General features: G+C 39.2%; 1 protein-coding gene across 3 annotated transcripts in view; it reads right to left on the bottom strand.

Moving 5' to 3' along the window:
* LOC150096255 (DDB1- and CUL4-associated factor 6-like) overlaps nucleotides 1–20,960 on the bottom strand; it is a 443,059-nt gene that overhangs the window by 74,867 nt on the left and 347,232 nt on the right. The gene's annotated exons all lie outside the window — the stretch shown is intronic.

The raw sequence follows: 20,960 nt of genomic DNA, 5'->3' as shown, positions 1-20,960 counted from the left end.
GCAGTTAACTTCAGTTAATGAGCTGTAACATAATGTAGAACTTAAGAGCAGTAGGAACGGGAGAGGAACCAACAATGGTGAGTGAGCAGTAGGTATATGAGAAATTGAGTAAACTTGATGTTAACAAGGCCATGGGACTTAATGGTATATTTCTGCATAGCTTGAGGGAATGTTCCAGGAAGTTAACAGCTTTAACTTACATTTTTAATATGAGTCTTAGATTAGTCCAAGTTCCAAAGGAGTGGAAAGATGGCAAAATTGTTCTGCTTCATAAAAGGAATAATAAGACTAAGACTTCGAATTATAGGCCAATCTGCTTGTCTGGAGTTGTGGTCAAGATGCTGGAGAAGCTAGTGAGGACAAGGATCCAGAACTGGATTGACAGCAGTAGAATTCTCTTTAATGGATAACATGTTTGATAACATGCTAAAAGAAGATCATGTTTAAGCAATATGCTTACTTATTATAACAAAGTGACAAATACATTGGACAAGGGGGGGGATGCACTTATAGTAGTATATTTAGATTTTACAAAGGCTTTTGATAGATTGCCACATGACAAAGTAGTAGTTAAACTGGAACAGATGGAATTGGGTAGTAGATTAGTGCACTGGATTGCAGATTGGCTGTCTGATAGGTACCAGCAGGTTGTGTAGGGGCGAGTAATATCCCAGACGAGGAAAGTCACTAGTGGGTTTGCCCCAGGGGTCTGTTTTGGGGCCATTGTTGTTTAATTTGTATGTAAATCACACTGGAAGGGCTTAAATAGTGATATACAGTTGTTTGTAGATGATGCAAAGTTGGGAAAAGTTATGAGAAGTAGGACAGATGTTGTAGCTTGGCAAAGAGGACCTAAATATAGACTGAATTGGTGAATGTGTGTGTGTGGGGGGGGGGGGGGGATATTAATTTAATGTAGCAAAGTAAGGTTTTAAAATTTGAGAAGCAAAGTTGGGATGCAGAGTATAGGATTGGTGGTGGGGATATTTTAGAGGAGGTGGAGGAGATGAACGACCTTGGTTTTATGGTGGTAGGGACTTGAAATTTCATGGGCATTTTGCTAGTATCATGAGGAAAACACAGCAGATTATGGGAGTGATGTGGAGAACATTGACACGTGGAAGTAAGAGTGTTTTGATTCCACTATATAAGGTTTTGATCAGGCTGTATATGGATTTACAGAACAAATTTGGTTGATGGTTTTCAAAAAGATGATGAGATGTTGGAGAGGGTTCAGAGATGACTGACTAAGTTGATTTCTAGTCTCTGGAATGTGGAATATGAGGAATAGATTGAGCGAATGCAAACTACAGAGTCTGGTGGATAAAAGGAAGAGGGAAGATATGATTGAGGCGTATAAGTGGTAAAGGATAATTACTGTCTCGAGATATTCTATGAAATTTTTCATAGAATATCTGGAGACGGAGAGAATGAGAGGGATGCGAGTAGATTTTTTTGCACAGAGTGTTAGGTGATTGGAATCCATTGCCTGAGTGTTGTGAGTGCAGAGATGAGACAGTGAATGTATTTAAGTCGAAGTATGGTGAGCTGTATATGTGAGAGTGAGACCCCCCCCTCCCCACGATGAGGCTCCTGACATCATGGAGGTCTATTGATAATAATATTATTATTATTTTCTGGGCTCAGAACCTACCATTCTCATGGATGTCTTTCAGTGGAAGATGAATTTCATTACCCCATGCAAGACAACCACCCTACTTAATGTACAATAAAATTCAAATTTATTTGTACATTGTTCTCATTCATGCATTGCAAAAAATTAAAGACTCAAGATCTATAAATCATCCAAACAATAACAAACAAAACTGAACAAGATTAGAATATTTTTTTAAACAAGTTACTCTGCGCACAGCTAACAGATGCTACCCACTGTTTAAAAAGGCTGAAAATTTGAAGCACTATTCACTCTTGTATATATATGAGTGAACTATCTATGTAACATGTTTATGTTAAGAAAGATTATGCATGAAGTATATTCATGACTAGACTACTTGTATATAGAGATTGATGAACTCACACTGATTGCCTTAGCATCCCAAAATAAAAAGCACACTTCCTTTCAGAAATGTATATTTCTATCCATTATGGGAAGGGTTCCTACCCAGACTGGTTTTGACTTATACTGAAGTATCATCAATGGGAGCCAGACCCAGAAGAGATACCAAAGTTGAATCAATACACAATTCATATATTTCCATTATATGAAATATAATATAATTTCAGACCATAGGGGTGGTCTGAAAAGTTCTCGGCCTCGACCATAGTTGGCAACACTATCAACAAGATTTTTTTTTTCTAAGTTGGTACATCTATCATAAGTATCCATATGAAATTGCAAGTCATTCTATTAAGTAGTTTGTTTTATACAGCTGTCTGAAGCAAAAGTGTTGTAATTTTGTTTTCTTTTTTATCTTGTTTTTTTCCTTTCCTTTAGTGTTACACAGTGATCAGCATTCATTTTACACAAATTATGGACTCTACAACCATGTTATAAATAATTATTTTAATTTCACGATGCTTCGATCTTCATATTAAGGTTATCATCTGGAGTATACGCATATATATATAGAGACAAACTAAATAACATTTCACATATGAGGGTGGTCTGAAAAGTTTTCGACCATAGATAACACTATCGGAGAGATTTTTTTTTTCCCTAAGTTGGTACATCTGTCATAAGCATCCATGTGAAATTGCAAATCATTCTATCAAGTAGTTTGTTTTATACAGCTGTCTGAAGCAAAAGTGCTGTCTGTATCCCTTGAAATGGATAAAATTGAGTATCGTGCGATTATAAAATTCTTTGTGAAAGAAGATTTAACGCCAAAAGAAATTCATTCGAAGTTCATAAAAGTTTATGGGCACTCTTCTCCTTCATTTTTGACAATTAAGAAATGGGCTGGCGAGTTTAAATGTGGCCGTACCAGAACTGAAGATGATCCGCATGAAAGACATCCAAAAAGTGTAGCGCCTCCATAGCGCAATTGGAAGAACGATGGTACATTGCACCCTTCGATTGGAATAGGCCTAAGTTCGATTCTCGTCGCGACGGGAGGAATCGTTATCTGGACGATTTCAATCGAAGGTGAGTTAGCCGATCTCCTACGGAGGTAGCAAGGTTTTTTCTCCCGGAAACTCGGGTTTTCCGGGAGAAAAAACCCTGCTACCCCCTGAAACATCCCGCATACAGACAAATCGGACCTTCAGAACACACGCAATTTACAGACAAAAAATACTAGCTGTGGTAGTGGTGGAGGTAGATGGTGTTGATGGAGATGATTCGTAGTAGAGGTTCGGTGTAGTGGTTGAGACAGTTGTAGGTGTCCTCCCGCGATGAGTCTTCGGACTCCTTGGAGGCGTCATGAATAATAATAATAATACTAGAAATCATTGATCAATGCACGATATGGTATTGGATGACCAGCAAGTCAAAGTGCGTGAAAATGTGAAAATGCAGACTATAGGTATTTCAAAAGAACTTGTAGGATATATTTTACATGAAGAATTGCAAATGAAAAAGCTTTGCGCAAGATGAGTGCCATGCGTGCTCAGAGCAAATCAAAAACGCACTCACATGAAAATCTCTGAACAGTGCTTGGAGCATATTAATGAGAATAAAACTTATTTTGTGCATTGATTTTTTACTATGGATGAGACTTGGATTCAAAATTACACACCAGAATCCAAACAGCAGTCAAAACAGTGGACAGAAACTAGTTGTTCAGTGCCAAAGAAGACAAAGTAGGTTCCGTCAGCAGAAAAGGTCATGGCATCAGTGTTTTGGGATGCTAAAGGCATTTTTTTATTAATTATCTTGAAAAGGGTAAAACAATAACCGGGGAATATTATTCTGATCTTTTAACCAGACTAGATGAAAAAATTTGTGAGAAAAGACCCAGTTTGCAGAAGAAAAAAATCATCTTTCATCAGGACAATGTGCCTGCCCACAAAGGTGTTTTGGCAAAGGGAAAATTAAGGGATTGCACTATGAATTGTTGGAACATCCATCCTATTCCCCAGATTTGGCTTCCTATGACTTCTAATTCTTCCCAAAACTAAAACTCATCCTCGCTGATCAGCATTTTGCTTTGAATCAACAGGTGATTGCAGCTACAGAGGGATATTTTGCAGATCTTACTGGAAACCACTATGGGGATGGGATAATGGCACTTGTGCATTGCTGGAATAAATGTATTAGTCTGAAGGGAGATTATGTTGAAAAATAAACATAATTTTAAAATTATAAATTCATTTTTTTCATTGTTAGGCCGAGAAGTTTTCAGAACACTCTCATACAAGTAGTAAAATTATGTATACCTGGATTGGAAATTGTTGTAGAATGGTTTTTCCATTTGGATAGAAATTAAAATTACCAAGAAATTAAATTCTTGTTTAATGTTAAGAAAGATTAAAAGTAAGGGTATTTCAAAGAAAGAAAGTTCATTTTATAGAGAGAACCCTTTGAATTAAATTTGACAAGAAATTATATTCTTGTTTAATACTTTACCCAAGTGTAAGCAAACAAAGTTTGCATGTGAAGTATCTGCATGACTAGTCCACCTATACATACAAAGATTCATGACTTTACATAAATTGCCTCAGCATCCCACAGTGCAAAGCACACTTTCTTTCAGAAGTGTATATTGCTATGCATTATGGGAAGGGTTACTACCCAGATCAATTTTTAGCTTACTAGGGTCTCAATCAGTGGAAGCCAGACCCAGAAGAGATATCAAGGTTGAATTAATGCAGAGGTCATATATTTCACATATACAAGTAGTAAAAAAGGATGTAGCATTTTGTTATTAAAATACTTTGGATCAGAAGATACTTGTGGAAAGTTATATATAATTTCTTGGCGACTTTCTAACCAATAGAAAAAACTTTCTACAACTATCTCTGATCCAGAGTTGATGCACTTTTTTTACTACTTATTCATGGGAAATATACACACACTGACCACTGAATTATAAATTTTCATTTAATACCATGTTGAACCCCCTTTAACCTGAATTACAGCACAAATGCAATAAGGTATAGATTTCACAAAGCACCTGATTGCATCTACAGCATACCAGGCATTCACCAGACAGTCTTTTAACTGGCTCAGATTTGATAGCAGAGAACTCTGCTCCTGGATCTCTTTTTCTGTATTGTCCTTCCATTCATTCTCAATGGGTTTGGGAAGATGGGAGAAGTTGCTGTCTTATTTGCTGAAATCACTGCTGAACAGTTCTTGCACAATGGACAGTAGCACTATTGTCCATGAAACAATCATCACCTGCTGGATGGATTTAATCAGCTTCGATATTCAGATATTCGTTGATTTATTGGTGTTTTGGATTCAATTTAATGGCTTAAGTGTTTAATTTTGGTATATTATTGGAGCTTTATTAGCGTGGTTAGTGTACTAAAGTGTTTTATAACATAATCTATGTTGGGAAGTCGCCGCTAGATGAATTCGTAATGTGTAGTGTTCGTGCAAGCTCCAGATAAGATAAGTATCATTTTCAGTTATCGATACAAATTACTTAATATTGTGTAGTTTTGTTTTGTTTGCCTTGCGTATTTTAGTGCGTCTATTTTTGGTGTGTTATAACGTATAATTTGACAAAACACGTTACAGATAAGTATGGCACCTGTGCGAAGGAAAATGGCGGCCAGTAATGAAGGTTCGCCATCGTTATCAAAGAACGGTAGCATAAAAGAAATGAGTCAGTGTACTAGCTGTGAAATGTACGCTTTGCGGAGTGTGGTCGGAGTGTGGTTAGATGATAATAAAGGATTGAATGTGTGTAGAAAATGTAGGGAGAATGCGGAATTGAAGTGTATTTCGCGTGAGTGTGATATTTTTGTCAACCTTCAGAATGAAGGAAATAGGGATATGACAAGAAACGGCAAGGTTGTACATGAAAATTGTGAGAGTGTGAATGTAGAAAGTGTGAATGATAGTATAAATGGTTTCTCAGAGAACAAAAAAGATGAGATAGATGCATTGAGTGAGATCGCGTTGTTGAATAGTGCGATAGAAAGAGCAAAACAGCAGCTAGAGTGCATGAACAAAAGTAGACTGAATGAACCAACCAATAATAAAAGGTATGGCAGGAAAAATAGACGTATGAATGTGAAAATGAACAAAATGAAGGATAGAGTGCTGTATGGAGACTCGTTAGTACGAGGTGTGTTAGTAGAGGATTTGACAAAATCGTACCAACCTGGTGCGATCATAAAGGACGTAACTGCGTCTATTAGAGAGCAAAAGGAAATGTGAAAGAAATGATTGTTGTGGCAGGTACGAATGATTTGAAAGGAGATAAAATGGAAATGATAGAAGACCTGAATGAATTGTTTGAGGTAGCAAAAGAAAAGAGTGAGAGAGTTAGAATGATTAGTCTTTTGCCACGGTATGACAGTGAAATGTTTAAAAGGAGGGCTATAATTGCAAATGACTTTATGGCGCTAGTGTCCTTGGTAAATGTGGCGGTCGAGTTTAGCTAGTCTAGAAAACGTGTTTTTAAAGTTAAATATAGTGTGGCTTTTTGTCACAAATTGTGCTGCAATTGTGCATCGGTTAGAAACAAGTGTCCTTCAGTGGTATTATTGTTTAGAACTGTGTTGTATATATTGTGTTTTCACTGCCGTTTGTTTCACTATATCAACGTGTAAAGATGGCGTCCAACAAGAAACGTACGTCAGCGGCGCGCAGGACTTATACTACTACACGAAAGGCTGGCTCAGCGTTAGATTTTTCGCAATGGATGCGTTGCGGAAACTGCTATATGTATGCACCGAAAAATGTGAAGGATCTGTGGTCGGTCTGGCAAAATGAGAAGAACGAAAATGTCGACGTATGTGAAAAGTGTCGGGATAGGCTGGAGCGTTTAGGAATGGAAGCTGACATCGGGACCGTAGCGGAAGAACTTCGGCGGGAGTTTATGAAAATGAAAAATGACCTTCATCTTCTTCATGAGGAAGTGGAAGTGATCGGTAAGGAGATACTGGAAGTTAAAGCTGAGTTTAATGTGTTAAACAGAGAAATTAGGACTATAGAGATTACTTTAGCTGAAGTAACTAGAACAGGATTACATATGGGTGAGTCTTTGGTGAATGATTCAGTAATAAATAGTATGGGAGTGATTGGGAGTCAACATAATAAAACCACAAGTGGCCTAGAAGAAATGAGATGTAGTGAGAGTGGGGGGATAAGTAATAGAGAGTTGAGTAATGAAGCTGGGAGAGTCATGCTGAATAGTGTAGAGAATGAGTCCATGAGTGTGGACTTGAATGAAGTTAAGAATGGTAAAATATATGGTGATTCTATGATTAAGGGTATGGAGAGTGGTATGCATGAGGAGTGCTTGGCTGATGGGACAATAGAAAGAGTGGCTTTAGCAATAAAGAGAGGGCATGAAGCAGACAAGATGATAGTTATGGTGGGCATGAATGACCTGAGAGGTAGTATAAATCGGGTAGGAAAAGATTTAAGAACATTATTAGATATTGTGAAGAGGAAAAGTGTCAATGGGAGAATAGTGTGTGTGCTGCCTCGTTTTGACAATTACGAGTTAAGTAGACAAGCAATGATAATGAATGATATGATTGCAAGAATGTGCAGAAAAAGAGGTCTGGAGTTTGTTGATGTTTGGAGTGTGTTTGAAGGAAAAAGGCAGTTGTATGCTAGAGATGGACTGCATCTTAACATGGAAGGACATAAGCGATTGAAGAAGTTATTGTTTTCTGAACAGGTTGAAGTTATTGGGCAGGGAAACTAATATTGAAAAGGTTGAGTGTAAGAGAGAGAAACTTTAGCACTGATTGTGTATTTATTGATCCTTATAGGCTGAATAAATTGCAGAAGAGAGGGGATAAAAATCGGCATAGGACTATGGTAGTTAGTGACTTATATATCAGTTCTAAAGCCGGTACAAGATCTAGAGGGAATCTGCAATTTTTGTATACCAATGCTAGAAGCATTCGAAATAAGAGAGAAGAATTTTTGGCATTAGTCAGTGAAATCTCACCAAAAGTTGTAGGCATTAGTGAAACTTGGCTGTCAGCAGAAGATGTGGTCACTGGAATTGAATGTGATGGGTACAGTATTTTCAGGGCGGATAGAGAAAATAGAACAGGAGGAGGAGTACTGTTGATGATAGCTGATGTGTTGCAGCCAAAGAAAGTAGTATATCATTATGATAGACATGTGAATGAGAGTTCATTTGAGGCAGTCTGGTGCGAAATAGTGACCAACGCAACCAAATATACAGTTGGATGCTGCTATAGGCCAGGGAGTACGGGGGGAGATATTGAATTCATGCATCAGCAACTTAGTGCAACGAGTGAAGGCTTGGTGATTATTATGGGGGATTTTAATTACGGTGATATCAATTGGAAGGAGGAAATATCACGTAGCAAAAAGGAAATGGAATTCATACATCTTCTACGAGATAATTACTTGAAACAGCACGTAACTAAAGGGACATGTGGTGTGAGAGTGTTGGACCTGGTTATTGGTTCAGAGGTTATATGCATAAGTAAGGTGTCCTCGTTACCTCCAGTTGGTGAAAGCGATCGTGTGGTATTGACTTGGGAGGTTGCAAAATCTGTGGATTTTTCTATTAAGAAGGGGTATGTACGGAACTACAGGTTAGCCAATTATAACAAGCTTCGGAGTGAGCTTGCAGCCATCCCATGGCAGAACATATTGCAAGGGAAAGATGTTAGCAGTGCTTGGGATAAAATCAGCGGGTATCTGAGGAAAGCAATATCAGATTGCGTCCCCATGGTTAGGAGGTCAAACAAGGCAGGCATTAGATGGATGAGCAGTAGTATCAAGCTTGAACTGCAAAAAAAGAAAATGTTATGGAGAATTTACAAGGAGAAAGGCGATCAGGACACCCATGAGCAGTACAAGGCTCAAGCTAGGAAGGTTACCAGCATAGTAAGAAAAGCTAAATCAGATTATGAGAAGACCTTAGCCAAAGAGATCAAGGGTAATTCCAAAGAGTTCTTCCGCTATGTGGCAAGTAAGAGGAAGAATGACTTCAGAAGGATAACCTTAGTGGGTGCTGATGGTATTGAGGTGACAAAATCAGATGTAATAGTCAAGTTACTGAGTGATCACTTTTCAAAAGTCTATCACCCAAGTGAGGATATCTCTAAACCTACAGCAATACCTAATGTGAGAATTGAAGCTAAAAAATCAGAGGTATTAAATATATTGCAAAACTTAAATGCAAACACTGCGGTAGGCTTAGATGGAATATCAGCTCGGGTGCTGCGTGAATGTGCAAATGAATTGTCAACCCCTCTCACCTGGATATTTAACTTAAGTTTGAACTCTGGTATGGTCCCTAGGGAGTGGAAGTTAGGCAAAGTGGTTCCTTTGCAAAAGGGTGGCTCTAAAACTGCAGTATTGAATTACAGACCAATCACCATCTCAGGAGTAGTGGTAAAAGTATTGGAAAAGTTGGTTAAAGACAAAATTCAAGAATGGGTGGATCAGGATATGATACTCTATAGAGGCCAACATGGTTTTGTTAAAGGTAGATCCTGCCTTAGCAATCTATTAACTATTCATAATAGAATAACATCTGAGTTGGACAAAGGAACTGGCTACACAGTGGTACTTCTGGATTTTGCTAAGGCTTTTGACAGGATACCCCATAGAACACTGTTACGCAAATTGGAGCAGATGGGAATGGATATTAAATTGGTGATATGGATAGGAGAATGGCTCAGGGAGAGATACCATAAGGTGGTGTATGGAGGAGCCGAGTCCAGAATGAGGCAGGTGACCAGTGGTGTGCCTCAGGGCTCTGTGCTTGGGCCAATGTTGTTTAATTTGTATATAAATGATATAGGAAACGGCTTAAAGGGAGATATTCAGTTGTTTGCTGATGATGCAAAGTTGTGTAGTGCAATAAAAAATCAAGCTGATGTTGAAAGTTTGCAGGAGGATTTAAATAAGCTGGTAAAATGGGCAAAAGAAAATGGATGTCAGTTCAATGTGGAAAAGTGTAAAGTCATGCATTTTGGGATTAAAAGATTACCAGCTGTGTACTACATCGATGGAAAGGTACTCCAAGAGATTGATGAGGCTAGGGACTTAGGGGTATTGGTAGATAGAGAGATGAAGTTCAGAGGACACATTGCTAAGGTGTCCAAGATTGCACATAGGATTACTTGGTTGTTGAGGAACACACTGACATCCAGAGATAAAGAGGTTATTATTCCCCTTTATAAAGCATTGATACTTCCACATTTGGATTACTGTGCTCAGGTCTGGTCACCTGGATTCCTTGGAGATGAGGAGGCTGTGGAGAGGGTTCAGAGAAGAGTGACCAAGTTGGTGAGTGATATAAAAAATGCTCCCTACATTGATAGATTGAGAGCTTGTGGATTGCAGAGATTGGTTGATAGGCGAAGAAGAGGGGATATGATAGAAACATTCAAATTACTAAAAGGTTTTTATAGGATTGATGCAGGGGAAATGTTTCAGCTGTGTGATAGTGATGGAAGAACAAGAGGTCATCTCTGGAAATTAAAGAAGAGTGTGGTTAACAAAGGTGTCAGAACAAGGTTTTTTGCCTGGATGGTGGTGAATGAGTGGAATTCATTGCCTGACTTAGTTGTGAGCTCTTCATCTGTAAATGAATTCAAGAAGAGATATGACAGATATTGTTTTACTAGTTTGGGTCTCCCGCGATGAGTCTACTGACTCCATGGAGATACCCGTGATAATAATAATAATAATAATAATAATAATAATGTATGACGAGTGGTGTGGAATTTGTGGATGTGTGGAGTGAGTTTGATGGGCGAAAGGATCTATATAAGATGGATGGCTTGCATTTGAATGGTTACGGTGTAAGAAGACTTGAGAAAGTGTTGCTGAATGTAGTGGATGTGCAAATTCAGGGAAATTAGATTTGTTACGGGGGGGGGGGGGAGTAGAGATACAGTCCTTATGGAGGCAGTTGAATGTAAGAATGAATATAATATGCCAGAGCAAATAAGGACAACAAATCTGAGTGGGATAGTTAATATAAGGCATCAAGGTAGGGTTGGGGCTAATGGGGGTCTTAAATTCATGTACACTAATACTAGGAGTATTAGGAACAAGAAGGAAGAGTTTTTGGCCATGGTTGGCACTTCCAGACCACAGGTTATAGGTAATAGTGAAACATGGCTGACTGTAGATGATATAACTAGTGGGATTGAATGTGATGGGTATAGTGTGTTCAGGAATGACAGAGAGAATAAAATGGGGGGAGGAGTATTGTTGATGATAGCTGATGAGCTCCAGCCAAGGAGAATAGAAGTTGAATTGCAGGATAGAGAAAAGAGCACATTTGAGGCCATTTGGTGTGAGATTGTGGCTAGCAGAACTAAATATACAATTGGGTGCTGCTATAGACCAGGTGATGGAAAAGATGGTGGTGACAGTATGCACAAGCAAATAGAAGAAATGGGTGGAAGGAGGGTGATTATTATGGGAGATTTCAACTATGGTCGCATTGATTGGAGTGAGGAGAGGACACACGGGAGGAAGGAACTGGATTTTATGCGGTTATTAAGGGATAACTATCTGCGACAGCATGTAATGGAAAATACTAGGGGTCAGAGAGTGCTTGACCTAGTAATTACATCTGAGGATTTGGCTGTAACAAATATGACCACATTGCCACCAATCGGTGAGAGTGATCATAGGGTCTTAACTTGGGAGGTGGCTAAAGGTGTAGAATTTTCAATTAAGACAGGGTACATGTGGAATTATCGGGCTGGAAAGTATGACAAGCTTAGGAGTTTGATTGGCTCAGTGCCATGGCATGTACAACTGCAAGGACTAGAAGTTGATAGTGCATGGGAGGTACTTAAGAAGTGCTTGCATGAAGCAATGGCTGACTGTATACCTAGAGTCCGAATAATAAATCAAGTAGGGGTTAAATGGATGAATAACACCATTAAGCTTGAGTTGCAAAAAAAGAAACAACTATGGAGGGAATTTAAGGAGAAGGGTGACCGGCAGGCACATGAACGGTATAAAGCACAGGACAGAAGGGTGACGAGTGTGGTAAGAAAAGCAAAAAAGGATTACGAAAGAACATTGGCCATGCAGGCTAAAGAGAATCCTAAACAGTTTTTTAGATATGTAGCAAGTAAAAGGAAAAATGTACATGGCAGATTGATTTTAAAGAATGCCGATGGTAGGGAGGTAACTGAATCAGTTGAGATAGTTGAGTTACTGAGTGAGCACTTTGCAAAAGTATATCATCCAGGTGGTGACATTGCAGAAACGAATAAACCAGTAGATTATACGGGAATTGTGGTTAATGAAGTGGAGGTGAGTAGTCTATTGCATAACCTCAATGTCAATACATCTGTGGGATTGGATGGTATACCAGCTCGTGTTGTACGAGAAGCAGCTAAAGAATTGTCAGTACCCTTGACCATTTTGTTTAATTTGAGTCTCGGGTCTGGGTTAGTCCCGAGCGGGTGGAAAGAGGGGAAAATAGTTCCACTGCATAAAGGTGGTTCCAAGACTGCTGTAGTAAATTACCGACCGATTAGCATATCAGGAATCATTGTCAAGGTCTTAGAGAAAATAGTCAAGAGGAAAATACAAGATTGGATAGAAGAAAATGGGATACTGTATCGGGGACAGCATGGTTTTGTGAAGGGTAGGTCATGCCTCAGTAACTTGCTCACGTATTATAACACAGTGACGGCTGAACTGGATAAGGGTAATGGGTTTACGGTGATTCTACTGGACCTTGCCAAGGCCTTTGACAGGATTCCACATGGAATTCTAATCAGTAAATTGCAGCATATGGGAATGGACATAGGGTTGGTGAGATGGATAGGAGGGTGGTTGACGGAGAGATATCAGAGAGTGGTTTACTCGGGAGTAGAGTCCACAAGACGGCCTGTGACTAGTGGTGTGCCACAAGGATCTGTTCTTGGACCACTGCTGTTTAATTTGTTCATAAATGATATAGGAAATGATCTGAGAGGAACAGTTCATTTGTTTGCGGATGATGCGAAGTTGGGTAGGGCAATAGTGAATGCAGATGACGTCAAAATTTTGCAGGATGATTTGGATAGATTGGAGGTCTGGGCTAAGGAGAATGGATGTCAGTTTAATGTGGCAAAATGTAAGGTTATGCATTTTGGGGTGAAAAGATTGGCGGCAGTTTACTGCATTGGTGGAACCCTGCTCCAGGAAATTGATGAGGCACGAGATTTAGGAGTGTTGGTAGATAAGGAATTGAAATTTAGGGGACACATTGCAAAAGTGACCAAAACAGCTCATCAAATCACTTGGTTGCTGAAGAATACGATGACAAGCAGAGACAAGCAGGTTATTGTTCCTCTGTATCGAGCCTTGATAAGACCCCATCTAGACTACTGTGCTCAGATTTGGTCACCTAGGTTTCTTCTTGATGGGGAGGAGGTGGAGAGGATCCAGAGGCGAGTGACCAAGATGATAGCAGGTTTGTGGAATGAACCGTATGAGAACAGGTTGAGGATTTGTGGGTCGCAAAAATTGGTTGATAGGCGGAGGAGGGGAGATATGATTGAGACATTCAAATTACTGAAGGGTTTCTATAAAATGAATTCAGAAGATATTTTTGAGAACAGGGCTGGTTGTGGGAGGACTAGGGGACATCCATGGAAACTGGGCAAAAGTGTGGTTAGTAAAGGTGTTAGAGCTGGGTTCTTTACTTTTAGAGTAGTGAATGAGTGGAATGCGCTCCCTGAGTCTGTGGTGGATGCTGTGACAGTGAATGAGTTTAAGGCGAGGTATGATAGATACTGTATGAATGTCAAATAGTTGTGATGAATATGATTTGGGGCCTCCCTCGATGAGTCCAATGACTCCCTGGAGTTGCCCGTAATAATAGTAATAATAATAGTAATAATTCCTTGGAGAACACCTGACTTTCTGACAATATCAGAGAACCTGTTTCATACCAAAAGAACATGTTCCACACCATGACACCACCTCCAGAACCTTGAGTTGTGTTTACTAGGCAAGCTGGGTTCACTGCTTCATGAGGCTTCTGTCAAACTCTCTACCTATCATTAGTACAGAATAAGGATCTGTGACTCGTCAGACCACAACTTTTTTTTTTTTTTTTTTGAGAGTCTTCCGATGTCCAATCATGGTGTTCCACACACACCACTGTAGACGAACTTATTGGTTCTTCACAGAAATCAGCGGTTTCTATATAGGAATACAATTGCAATACTAATCCTCTTCAATTCCCTGCACATAGTTCAGTGAAATATGGATCGGGTACAGCCTTCATTAAATGCTTCAGTCAATTGCTGCAAGCAGAAAGTTCTGTTTGTCCATATAAATTCTCTCAGACAATGGTAATCTCATTCCTGACAGACTCTTAGGACCACAGTTACACCTCTTAAACATGGAATTTGAGTTATTTTTCCACTGATTAAACACCTGGGATATCTCACCTTTTGAGGAAACCAGTGAGCTCTGCAGTTTTCAAAATGATGGCTCCAGCCAGACAGCCACCCACAATAAGCCATTTATCAAAATATGAAAGATCCTTTATTTTTTCCATGGTGATCAACACTATTGATGATTACTGACCAGCAACAGTCTTAAATAGTTGCCTAGAAGATGTGGTGACACACGTGACCAAGTATTTTGCATATATGCTGTGTTTACATACATCTGCATAAAGGTTTCTAATTCAATAGCCAGTATGTATGATTTCTGCATTAATTCAACCTTGGTATCTCTTTTGGATCTGGCTCCTGCTTATGCAGCATTATTTTTGCTGAGAAATTGCAGTTAAAGCCTCCTGATAAGTATTGTTTCTTGCTTTTCTGGACTATCCCCTATCTTTGTTGTTTCTTGTTCACTCTGCTGGTTCTAGTGATGGAAATATTGCTCCATTGTTGCATAAGACTGATTTAGCCATAAGGCCACATTTTGCATATAACTATTTTTGCAGTAATGCCTTTAAAGACCAATGGAATTATTTCTTTCCCTTGCTAGTGATTTATACCACAGGATTTATTTACTTTCAGTCAAGCCTTTTATTATAAATGCACAGTTTTTATCTGAGTGTAAATATGGTTCAGATTCCTCCTAGAACAAACTAACTCTGGGAATAGAGGTGCTATGATGCAAAGAGCAGAAAGTAATCACCAGGGTGTTAAAAGGGACTGCAGGAGCAGATAAAATCTACTTCTTCACAGCATATGGCAGGGGAAAGTACCCAGTTCTAGTTAAAGATATCAAATTTGGAGACAAGCTACTTTAAGGTTTCTCTTTACAGGAGAACATCATAATATCAATTATGATAGGAAGTCAGGTGCAGCCAGAGAGAATTGAGAGGTTCCCCATCTAATATCTGGAAGCTGGCGATGAGATTTTAATTCAGACTTTTGCCAAGTAGGGAAAAGTAAGCAACATCAGAGTATCTCCACACAAGATCCAAATATGGAGAAACAATCTTTATGATGGATATGAAGACATCAGTTCTACACTTTAACATCATTATAGAATAATGGTTTAATTATTTCAGAGTGCAGACACAATGTCTGTATTACTGCTCGATGGACCCTTCTGAAAATGCAGAGAAAGAACATCTGCATACAAGATCCAAATTGGTACCCTGGAGAAATAACCTTTGTGATGGTTATTAAAACATTGAAGATACCAGTTTCATGCTTCATTAATATCAAGACTTCAAGAGTAATGGTTTAATTATTCCAGAGTGCAGAGACAATATCTGTACTTCCCCAAGTGCTTCAACTGCATTATCATCAGGCACATATCCATCCAGTGTCCAAAACCCTGCAGAAAATGTGACAGCTCTGAATCCCATATTACTACCTGTCCCCTATGCACTTTTACAGAGTGAGCAGGAGCAGCACTTGAACCAATAAAAAAAAAAAGATGAATTTCCAGAATTCACTAGTCAACCTAAACCAAAGAAAACCTTTATGCAAACAATTCTCAGAAAACAAGGCAACAAAACTCACATCTGAGTTAACTAGTCCCCCGTACTATCATTGAACGTAGCCTCCGCTTCCTTGCAGTGAACATGCAAAGAGAAGAAGTAGAGGAGGAGGAGAAAATAAAGAGAGGGAGCCAAGTGAAAAGTAGGACTAAGAATATACAAGAAAGGTAGAGGAAATCGAAAGCAGAGCAGATAAAATATGACTCGATGAGTGAAATCTCCTCAGAAGAAGAAGAACCCATAGAACTTGAGATTCCCCCCCATCCTACTACTTCTGCTACGGAAGATCTTATGAAACAGAAAATCAAGAAATATAGAGGATCAAAGTTTTTAAACTACAAAGTCAAGATAATTAAAATAAATAGTTTAAAATCAAGAACAATAAGCACAAGATCCAAAATCTTAATGTAAAGTGAGAATGAGTCTGTAGAGAGGGATATACTGTTCCCCCCCCCCATGTTACTTTATTTTTAATGGTATGGTATTGATGAGAACACACACTTATAAAATATTGACAGTTTATTTTTCACTTGGTCAGACTATAATAATTTTAGGTTAATCCTTTATCCAAATGTGTGCAAACAAAGTTTGCGCCTGAAAGTATCTTCAGGACTGGGGTAAAGTGGTACAACACCGGGCAACTCTTTGCAAAGGTGGAGCAAGTTACCAACACTCCTATCTCAGTATCTCCAATAATGCAAAACACAACTCCTTGCGGATATGTATAATGTTATGCATTAAGGGAAGGGCCACTACCCAGACTAGTTTCGACCTTTATTGAGGTCTCTTCAATGGGAGCCAGGCCCAAGTGGAGATACCCAGCAGAAGCATTAGCAAGGTCATCTCCTCCTATAGGAGCTGTCAAATGGTGTGCCACCTTTTTTATTAAATTACTCTGGATTTAGAGAAAGATGTTGAAAGTTTATTTTTCACTTGGTCAGACTATAATAATTTTAGTTTAATACTTTATCCAAGTGTGTGCAAACAAAGTTTGCACCTGAAAGTATCTTCAGGACTAGGGTAAAGTGGTACAACACCGGGCGACTCCTTGCAAAGGTGGAGCAATAAAGGTCAAATAAAGGTCGAAACTAGTCTGGGTAGTGGCCCTTCCCTTAATGCATAACATTATACATATCTGCAAGGAGATGTGTTTTGCATTATGGGAGATACTGAGATAGGAGTGTTGGTAGCTTGCTCCACCTTTGCAAGGAGTTGTCCGGTGTTGTACCACTTTACCCCAGTCCTGAAGATACTTTCAGGCACAAACTTTGTTTGCACACACTTAGATAAAGGATTAAACTAAAATTATTATAGTCTGACCAAGTGAAAAATAAACTTTCAACATCTTTCTCTAAATCCAGAGTAATTTAATAAAAAAGGTGGCACATCATTTGGCAGCTCCTATAGGAGGAGATGACCTTGCTAATGCTTCTGCCTTGGTATCTCCACTTGGGCCTGGCTCCCACTGAAGAGACCTCAATAAAGGTCAAAACTAGTCTGGGTAGTGGCCCTTCCCTTAATGCATAACATTATACATATCCGCAAGGAGATGTGTTTTGCATTATGGGAGATACTGAGATAGGAGTGTTGGTAGCTTGCTCCACCTTTGCAAGGAGTCGCCCAGTATTGTACTACTTTACCCCAGTCCTGAAGATACTTTCAGGCGCAAACTTTGTTTGCACACACTTGGATAAAGGATTAAACTAAAATTATTATACACTTATAAAATAATTACTCTTTATTAACTTATTGCTGATATTATATCCGGCATCTTCAGAACACAAAAACAGTTTGTTACGGTACTTGAAACAACAACAATCTGGATAACAATGGGACTAGTTTAAACAATTGCAACAAAGTTCAGTTGTTTAAACAAACACTAAAGTCCTAATTAGGCACCATCTATGTTGGGAAAAAAAAATCGTTTTGAAGTATTGGAATTAACAGAAGCCGTTCCAAGACTTCTGTTGATTCAATACTTCAAAACGATATTTTTCTACCCACTTTTTCCCAGACATTCAGTCTCTGCAGCTTGCATCTTCTATAAATACTTCTATGGCTGCTATTCATCAGAATTGGCATCTATAATTCCCCCACCTGCTTACAAACCCTTTCAAATTACACTTGGATAAAGGATTAAACCAAATATATAATTGGTAATTGGTCAAGTGAAAAAACTTGAAGTCACATTCCCCCCACCCCAGGCATATATGAATTATTCAAATTTACAGCACATGCTGGTTATTTGCATGGAAAGGGAAGATATACAAACAACTAGATGGGACAGCTACGAGCTTCCCCTCTTTTCTCCCTTTAGCCAATTTCTAAACAGAACACTTAGAAAACACTTGAAAACCAAGCAACAAATACAGCCTCTCTCAAACCAGTAGTTTGATTGCACTATGTTCATGATGTGTTTGCTATTTGTCTACATAGTCTAGACACATTAAATACATTTCTAATGCATTTAAATAGCCAACACCCTAAAATCCACTTTACAATGGAATAAGAAACTAATGACTGTCTGCCTTTCCTAGATACACTAGTCATGTACCTTCCTGATGGTTTATTATTGTTTTCTGTTAATAGAAAACCTAATGAGAAATATCTGCAACAAAATCACACTATCATATTTATCTTATTTATCAAATGGAATTTATTAATTGAATAATTAACGATTACGCTACTCGGTAGTAAGGAATGATGGCGGATTAAGCTGCAGTCGCAAGTGGCGTATCACCAAGTCCTCCGCCATTTAAGAACTCTATTATAAGCAATATCATAAGGGACTTTGTGGCATGCAGTACTTGCGGCATGTATGCGTCTCGGGAATTGGATATGTGGCTTGTGAAAGAGAGCGGAGAGCATATGTGCGCAAAATGCAGGCAGTGGGAGGAAATAAGTGCATTAGAAATATCAATATCCAACCTTGTTGTTCCAGGAATGGGAAATGAATGTAGGAAGACAAGTAGTGTGATAGGAGACAATGAAAAAAATATATATATGAATGAGAAAATAATAGTTGATAGTGTGGAAGGCATGAGTGAATGTGTAAGTTTAGGAGATGGTTTTGTTTGGGAGAGTGAATTTAGATTAAGAGTGACTGACCTGCAGATGGAGATAGATGAGCTGAAAGAGGAGGTGGAATGTCTTGTGAATGAGAGCAGAAGTATGAAAGATAAGATTAGGAGAATGGAAGAGATAAATGCAAGCCAAATCAGAGTAGGGGAGAGAGAGAATTTTGCGAGTGTTAGAAGAGGAGAGAAAGGAAACAGTAGAAGAGAGGGAATGAGTGAGAGGTATGGGGATGCTAGAAAAGGAGAGAATGGAAACAGTAGAAGAGAGGGAATGAGAGAGAGAGGTATGGAAATGCTAGCAGACGAGAGGATGGAAACAGTAGGAGAGATGGAATGAGAGAGAGAGAGATATGGAAGTGCTAGAAGAGAATGGAATGAGAGAGAGAGAGAGAGAGAGAGAGGTATGGGAATGCTAGAAGACGAGAGGATGGAATGAGAGAGGGATATGGAAGTGCTAGAAGAGGAGAGAATGGAATGAGAGAGAGAGGTATGGGAATGCTAGAAGACGAGAGGATGGAAACAGTAGGAGAGAAGTAATGAGAGAGGGATATGGAAGTGCTAGAAGTGGAGAAAATGGAAACAGCAGGATAGAGGGAATGAGAGAGATGTATGGGAGTGCTAGAAGAGGAGAGAATGGAAACAGTAGGAGAGAGAGGTATGGGAATGCTAGAAGAGAGAATAGCAGTAGAGGAGAGGGAATGAAAGAAGAGGAGAGAATGGAAACAATAGGAGAGAGAGGGAATGGTAAGAGGTATAATGCACGGTGACTCAATGATCCGTGGTATTCAAGATAGGATGCGTGAGGAGTGTTTGCCAGGAGGAACAAAAGAAAGGGTGGCAATAATGATCAATTAAGAGAGGTGAAAGGGTAGATGAGATGATGGTGATGGTAGGAACAAATGACTTGAGTGGTAATGTAAGTCAGGCAGCGAGAGATAAGAGATTTTTGCTTGAGACTGTACGGAAGAAGACAGAGAGAGGAAAAATAGTGTGTGTGTTGCCTAGGTATGATAATGACGAGCTGAGCAAAAGAGCAGCAATACTGAATGACATAATAGCTAGAATGTGTGACAGGAGAGGACTGCTATATGTGGATGCTTGGAGTGCATTTGAGGAAAGAGAGGAATTGTATGCGGGAGACAGTTTACATTTGAATGAGGAAGGACGTAGGCATCTGGAGAGATTGCTGATTTGATCGAGTCAGTGTGTCCCAGGAAGGATGATAGCAGGGGGTGGTCTCTTGTAGGAATGGATACTTGGGAGAAGGGAGACGACATCAGGTAACACTGAGCCCAGTGGAGAATAGAGGGGATAATGCTGGGTATAGAAACAATGGCATTTATATGCTTTATACTAATGCCAGGAGTATCCGGAATAAGGGAGAGGAATTGGTGACGCAAATAGCATCAGCCTGCCAAAAATTATTGGGATCACTGAGACGTGGTTGACAGAAGAGGATATAATAACAGAAATAGAAGTTGCTGGGTACAGCATTTTTCAGCAGGATAGGAGGGGAAAGCGTGGTGGGGTACTGCTTATGATAAGTGACGACTTATGTCCTCTAAGAGTGGAGGCTTTGGAAGGCAGTGAGACAAATGATTTTGAGAGCATATGGTGTGAGGTAGAAGTGAGCAAGACAGGATATTTAGTGGGGTGTTGCTACAGACCCAGGAGCACAGAGGATGGGGACCAGGAGATGTTTAGACAATTAAGTTTGGCAAGTGCAAGAAGAATGATTGTTATGGGAGATTTTAACTACAATAGTATAAATTGGAGAGAGGAAGATGCATGTAGCAATAGGGGAATGGAATTTCTAGAATTCTTGAGGGACAAATGTGTTAGGCAACATGTAACAGAGGGAACA

This window comes from Typopeltis vanoorti, chromosome 19 (assembly GCF_054136105.1).
Source record: "Typopeltis vanoorti isolate ZY-2024b chromosome 19, IOZ_Tvanoo_1.0, whole genome shotgun sequence".
NCBI lineage: Eukaryota > Metazoa > Arthropoda > Arachnida > Uropygi > Thelyphonidae > Typopeltis > Typopeltis vanoorti.
This window is presented reverse-complemented; position numbering and strand designations above follow the sequence as displayed.